The following is a 7,953-nucleotide window of genomic DNA, read 5'->3' on the forward strand; positions in this document are numbered from 1 at the left end:
ATAGTTTTTGTGCTGTTCTGAAATGTAAAAAGTAGTTCCAATTGCTCGAGGGTGGACATTACGGAACCTTTTCCGTCGAAGGTAGCAGTTCAATTATTATTGACCACTTTTAGTTCGGGCACCACTGGTACAATCAATAAGTTATTGGGCCTCATTTTGCACGGATAAGTATTCTGATTCGTTTGGGCATCGCGTCTACATGCTTCCGGAGCGCATTTACATCTGGGGAATACCATGCATAGGTTATGCAACTTTTTAGATGTTGTAAATTAGATGGAAGAGGAGAGTGATGTCGGATGCATCTTTCCACCACATCCTACACATTTTCTATGAGATTACGATCCGGGCTATGCGGTGACCAGGGAGTGTGTTGGAAGTCAGACTTATGTTCAGCGAACCAATTTTGAACACTTCTGGCCCGATGTATTGTTGCATTATCGTCCATGAAGTATCTGTAGCCTTTAGGGTAAAAATGCAACATGGCAGGGGGCATTTGATCTGACAGTATATCTAGGTATTACCATGGCTGTTCGTTTAATCTCCAGGAACACCAGGGCAGCATACCAGCAGAACACGCACCATTTCATGATACTCCCGCCAGACCCTTGCTCAGTGCGAGTAAGGCAAGATGGCTTCATGGCTTCATGGGGTTCTCACCAAATTCGACTTCTTCCATCAGTGCAAAATAAGGTATAGCGTGATTCATCCAACCACATTACCCGTTTCCAATCCTCAGATGTCCAGTGCCTTCTTTCCCGACACCACACTGGAAACAAATTCTTGCATTCCGGTGCTGAAAGAGCAGTTCTCTCACAGGCACCTGAGTATCTATTCCTATTCTCTGCGCATGGTTCGAGCTGAAATCCCTCATCTAGCTTAAAAGTCCTTACCCGACCTTTATTTTCGCAATCCTTGGTCGTAGTCATATACTTCCAGTTACAGAAGTGCTTTAAATGGCAAAAATATTCATATATTGTCAATGGTAAATCTTAAAAAAATTAAATTTCGTTAAGTAAAGAAATATAACTTTTAATGCGATCTCCCGGTTCTTATATTTATACTTGGGAAAGTTTTGTACTCGCTATCAAAAAATAAAATTATTAGAAATTTGACTCCCGTACGAGAAGTTCACCGGGATGTTTAACTTCAAAATTTACAGTTTTTGATATCTTTCGCAATATGCCTCAAGGGATCACTTAATTAAGATTGGATAATTCGAGGAAGTAATTGTAAACGAAGTGCAGCAAAGTATGTCTGTAATTTAATAGGCCGTACCAGAAAGTCATGTGGCGTCCACATCAAATTATTTATTTACCTCTGTTATTGCGTCAGATAAATATCAGTGTAGTATACCAGTAGTCTGTGTAGTATAGTATGCCAGTGTAGTATGTCAGTGTAGTATACCGCATTGTTATTGCGTCAGATAAACCTCCACTTCTTGCGAGCATTTAAATTAGCATAAAGTTAAACTTCAATGTAGGTAACGTAGTCTGAGATTACAAATGAAATACAATCCTCGAGCTGGCCCATCATAGTAAACGACGCGTATTTTAAACTTCTAGCAAGATGCTAAATTAGGAAATAAATATAGGGAGAGCTGGCGGGATAGTAAGTAACAGCAACACTGGGCTGCCAGAAGCTGTAAATATTCTTGCGTACGTACGGTTTCGTAATAGACTGAATGCACACAGGCCCGATGAGAGTTTGATGAAATTTCTTTTATCAAAAGAAGCACTTCAGAATTCTGGAACTTTTCACAGGAATACTCGTATAGGTGTTCACAGTATCACAGAGTTAGTTCAAAGTATCACAGAATTAATAGTAGTTACACTTCAAACTACTAAGAATGTTAAACACAACGCAATGCAAAACTCATCTAAAGAGCAAAGCTAACTCGGAGATACCTCAGTATTCTGAACTCTCGCTGAGCTATTAGCTAACAACAACAGCTGAGGGCAGATGCTCTGTCCAGGCTTATATAATTTTCACCCGGCCGCTAAGGTATTTCAAGTACTTTCTGCTTCTCAAAATTACTGGAAGACATATGAGGGCCTGATAAGGTTACAGATATATAAAAGAAGATAAGGTTAGCACTCCCCTTGACAAGGATGGTTACAGATATGTAGTGACCAATTACATTTATGCAGTTACAATATCTATTACAGAGATACAGTACAAGACCAAAATGTCACCAGGTTTGGCGAATTCTGAAGATTCATAACCAAATTTGGCGAGAAATATTAGTCGTCAAAACCGTTACGAGCTTTCCAATGTCTCACTAATTTAGCGATATAGCCATTTTACTCAATGTTAATAGACTTGCCCCTGTATTCTTGTTTTTTCAGCAGATTACCATCTCTTTATATTTTCATATTACATTATACAGAAAAATATAACAATTTCACATTAGCTAAACCAATTCGTTTATATTAAACCCTCAGCCTAAATACACAATAATTAATTCGCATTCTGGTGTGGACTACAGAAAAAAAAATTTAGTAGATATTGAAATCATAATAACTGGTTAATTAACATAAATACACTGGTTATCATAAATTAAGGAAAAATCACGATTACTGAAAAAGTTACATGTAGAATTTTATGAAACTTACCCACAATATACAACACATAGTAAGGTATCAAATGACATAAAAAGAAATTACCAGACAATTATGGTAGTATAGAAATTAGGACATGTATAAAATGAACAAATCGAAGATGTCAGTTTGTTAGAGTAAAAGAACCTTCAATATGGAATATAATCGTCTCTAGAAGCAATACAGCAAATTCAGCGATGTGTGATGCTTTCAATTATGCGATCTATCAGTTCCACAGGAAGCGAGAGCTATTGCTTTTGCAAATCAGTTGCAAGCTCGGCAAGGGTATAAGGAGGCGGATTGAGAGCAGTTAGACGTCTCCCTAAAGCATCCCGAACGTGCTCGATAGGATTCAAGTCCGTGGATCAAGCTGGCCACTCTATGCGCATAATTGCTTCCTGTTGAAGATAATCATATACGATGCAAGCTCTGTGTGGTCTTGCATTGTCGTTCTGTAACAGGAAAGCATCACCTATTGGCCCGGCATATGGGCGCACATAAGCATCAAGGATGCTATCTCTATAAACATGAGCATTCAAGGTTCCCCTTGGAAAAATATGGAGGTCTGTGCGTCCACCCAAAAAGATGCCACCCCAAACACAGACTTCCAAACTGCCCCTTCTGTATGCATCTCTTTCACGGATGTTTGACGGATGATAACGGGTTCCAGGTTCTCTCCATATCAAATAACGCCTACTATCGCGTTCTAGACTAAACCTGGACTCATCCGTAAAGAGAATAGCCCTCCATTGCTCAGGCGTCCAGTGGACATGTTGTCGTGCCCACTGCAAACGGTCCCTGCTATGGCGTGACTTGAGCTCACGCAAATGGTTGTTCGCCTCGCATACAGACCATCTTCATGAAGCCTTCTACGCATAGTTGACGTTGACACCAACCTTCCGGTGGCTGCAGCAAGGGAGGATCTAAGAAGAGTTGGAGTAGCGGTTCTATTCCTGAGTGCACATAATGTCAAATATCGGTCATCGGCGCTCGTCGTAGCAGTTGGTCGTCCTTGGCTGAACCTCCTAGGAGCCGAATCTTTGATTTGAAATTGTCTTCAAAGTCTATGAATCATAGAAAGACTCCCATTTAGCCATCTGGCCACTTCTGTTTGACTTTGTCCTGCCTCTAGTTTCTCAATGGTTTTCTATCGTAGTTCTGCAGGCAAATGATGCCTGGAGGTCATTGTTACGAATCGTCTATCTCAGATTTCTGATATAACTATAGCAGTGAAATATGTGGGCTTGCTCTCAATTATGGACTTTTATGCTCCTCGCAGAGGACGTATTCCGAGTGCAGCGCCACTAATTTGCATATTGGAGTTTTACTCAGCTACTCTTACTTGGCAACATATTCAAATTTTACTCGGTTTGGCTTATTTTTGAGGGAGTTATCGCTATTTTTGTGGTATTTCCTTAATTTATGATAACCAGTGTACTTATAGATGGGTAGGTGGTACAGAAATGAAAATATTAACTGTGCATAATTAAAATGCTGTAGATCATCAACGAGCTGTAGATTGCAAAGTGTTGTGAGTAAGCCTATGGTAATTACATTAAAACTGTATTTTATTTTCAATTCGTTTAAATACATATGAGATTCTTGAGATTTTGAATAAGTTGAAAATAATTCCCTTTAACATAGAAAATATCTACCATTCAGAAACCTGAAAACATTACTTTTTGAGTTTTATATCTTATGAAAAGAGTACAAAATGTAGGTCGAAAAATAGGGAGCTAAGGTAGAAAATAGTATCTCTTTTCGGTGTCAAATATTTGATGTTTTCAACTTTTAGAGCAGAAGGAAGACACAATTTTTTTCCATTGTAATATATTCCAGACTTAAATCAGCTGTGTTAAATTTTGCATTTCTTTTTCTTCTCCGACTTGCGGTTTCTTTCTGAAATAAGGCGAAATAAAGGAATTATAAGAACGCTGAATAAATTTGCAAGAAAACTTACAGCAAGCACTTAAATATTTATCATTTAATACGATTAATGTGACAGATAATATACAAATCCTGTTTGGGTTCAGACTTTCGTGTTCTAAGGTTGGCTGCTCTGCATGCCGAGATATCCGAATCCATCTACCAACTTGGATAATTTTAAAAAGTGAATTTTTGATCTGAACCAGTGCTTTATTATTATTGCTTTTAGATATGTAGTTATATAGCATATAATTAGCTTTCAGAATACATTAGCTTCATGACGAACTCAACCATCTCACGATGAAATAGTGATTTGAATTCTTCAAGTTTATTCTGCTACTAATCTCCTGATTTATGGTATACAGTATTAAGCTAATTAATCCATTAGTTTCCCTATTCTTTTATTTCTACTTTCATCAAATGAGATCGGAACGCAAGTGTAAGACAAGTGTAAGACAAGTGTAGACAAGTGTAGACAAGTGTTGACACCGAAAGTGTAGGACAAGTGTAGAGACCGGTACAAGTGTAAGACGGTATATACTATAAACTCTTGGTAACCTTTCTTATCGTTTTTCTGTTGCGCTTCCATGCTGTCTTAATCAAATAAATTATTAATTTGTCTTATTATGACAAATAACGCAAGAACTATGTACTAGAAGAAAGGGATGATCTCATGGAGGACATAGTTTAGGAGACAGACTCGTATCCACGTTATTCATGGGAAACCAAGAAAACGTCTTTGCGGCCAGCCGCTCACCGGGATTTGAACCTCCATTTGAAAGAGCAAGTCTCAGAGTCATAATACTATCCTGCTGATTAGAATTAAATATTAACGGTTTTAGTTTCGGCCAGCCGCATTCTACGTCACAAATATTCAGGGCCACGTTAATGCTCATTTAGGCATTGCCACTCTGCACTTCTTACTCTATTTGACTTTAACGTCTCGTTCTAAATTTCTTGCAACCTTAGCAGATTGATTTTATTACACTTCTAATTTTTCTATAAAAATGAGATTGACAGATTAATAAGTAAGCTTATTTTAAGCTCTCACTTCCTAATTTCTGTTGTTACAAACCAGAGACGATACGTTCGCCCGATTGCCTTTATGTTTCCAGTATTCTTAGCGCTTTAAAATAATATAGTACCGTGTATTGTTCATCATAATGAATCTCAACATTTACATATAACTTTATTCGTTGTTTTATATATACTTTTTTAAGAATTTTAAACTATAAATTACAAGAAGAAATAATTTATACGTGTATGATTGAAAATCTACAGAAAGGGATAAAATAAATCTGCTATAAAAGTTCTTATGGCTTATTAGCCTCCATCAATGAGCAGGACCTTATTTATATTTATCTGTAATAACTGGAAGGACAATCACAACTTTATAAAGATTAAGCATATATCAAATGTAAACTTTAATCTAGATTACATACAGAATGAATGCATATGCAAATATTGAAAAGCCTGGAGTTGAAGAGAAGATGTCATATTAAATTATTTTATTTGGCCTACAAATTATCTCGAAAACAATTTTGAGATAAATTATTTGCAACTACTTTAAAACGGTGCTACTTCGGTAGACGGTTGCACTGATTTTTGGCGATTTACTTTGGCGCAATGGTTGGCTCGGTTTTTACAATCGTCAACCATCTTGAAAAACGCTGTTTTTACGTATTTTACGCATAGTAAAGTATTCTTAACTTTAAGAAAAAATAGATATCGGTATAAATAATGGATTATTTTTGGTTGAAAAAGTTTTTTTTAAGATGTCAGGCAAACGTAAATAAATACATTTACTAGGAGTATAAAATACTAAAGTAAGGTTAAATTATTACTTTCATATAGCAAAAAAGTAGAATAAAAACACCTTTATAAAAACATTGCGTCAACGTTTAATTGGATTAAAATATTACTTAAATTGAATATCGAATTAAAAAACATCATACCAATGTTTGAAAGAATTAAATTATTAAATCTTAAATTACTTAAATATTACTTAAATTCAAATACTTTAAAATAAGTAACTTTAAAATAAGAACGCTTCGTACACTAGAGCTGAAATGACAGCAATTAGAAGTTTACTTTCTTTTCTTTTCACCATCGACGGAACAGCTGGCCCACTGGGTTAGGTGCTTTTCAGCCTGTTGGATTCCGTCGAGATGGAATTACAAATAAATTTCTGAATAAACATAAATAAAGAGCTTAGTACTGTGTCCTCCGGGGATTGGCCACGAAACGAGGAACATTGAAATAAGAACCAGAACATGGAAAGAAGGTGCATGGTGGGGACTGCTGAGACTAAGCGGGACGCTTTTTGCTATTATCGTACATGTTAGGCATACAGATATATTAAGGATGTGCTATAAAAATCAGGTACAGATGTAAAGATGACTAAATACATTAAATATAATTAAAAACAGCAAAAAAAAAAACACAAGACATTAAGTAAATTAATGTATGTACAGAGCAGGCTGCTGATGGCACGGTGTCCAAGGAAAGTAGTCACTCCAGGTTGTCAGCAATGCTTTTAGCAATGGCAGTGCAGTCTCTAATGCGGCTGAGCGCATACTTATTCTTAATTGTGTTCTTGAACCATGCTTTCATATTGATTGCAGTTGGTCTTTTTAAATGTGAATTCCCTGCGAGCCATCAAACAGATAGTGATATGGGTCACCAGTACTGCCACAAATACATTAGAAGTTTACTGCTTGTAAAAAAAGAGGATTGTCTAATACTTATTTTACCGTTACAACAGTTATTTCTTCCACCGTGACGACAATACCATATACGGCCGTCCTCAGAATTGGGTCCGTTAACGATCTTCATCTGTGATCCACATTTCTCGCACTTCATTGAAGAAGCAATTAGCGAGGTTTTCTCCAAAAATTTAAAATAAATTTCCTCTAATCCTTGTAACAATTTATAAATAAATCTTTGATTAGGAAAGCCAGGTTGGCCAAAACAAGGTCTTAAAGAACAATTTTTTATTCCGATACCAATAATTCTTGGTACTTACCAATGACAACATTAATCTTTGAAAGGGACATAATCCGTTCGCTATGAAATCTAAGGAATTCGAAGAAATGACCAATAAAATTTTAAAATGATGCGGTAATGCACCAATATTAAGTAACCAATCAGGGAGCTGATTAGAGCTCGTTAATGCACAAATATTCTGTAACCAATCAGGGAGCTGATTTCGCATAGATTACGCGTAGAATTAAAATTATTTAAATAGTCAAACATAATAAAATATTTTTAAAAAATTCCAAATTAAATTGTATTTTAATATTTAACAGCCATAAATAATGTTTAGAACATTAGATTAAATAGATATTAAATTAATTTAATTTAATAATATTAAATTAATTATTTTATATAATTTAAAATTATATAAAATATCTTAAACAATAAAATTTTT

At 35.8% G+C, this 7,953-nt stretch overlaps 1 pseudogene; it reads left to right on the forward strand.

Moving 5' to 3' along the window:
* Positions 1-2,064: 2,064 nt before the first annotated feature.
* LOC118194777 (U6atac minor spliceosomal RNA) lies at positions 2,065-2,143 on the forward strand (annotated as a pseudogene).
* Positions 2,144-7,953: the final 5,810 nt, after the last annotated feature.

The sequence above is a fragment of the Stegodyphus dumicola genome, chromosome 6, assembly GCF_044657685.1.
Source record: "Stegodyphus dumicola isolate Sdum_Otavi_A_Nest chromosome 6, ASM4465768v1".
Classification (NCBI taxonomy): Eukaryota; Metazoa; Arthropoda; class Arachnida; order Araneae; family Eresidae; genus Stegodyphus; species Stegodyphus dumicola.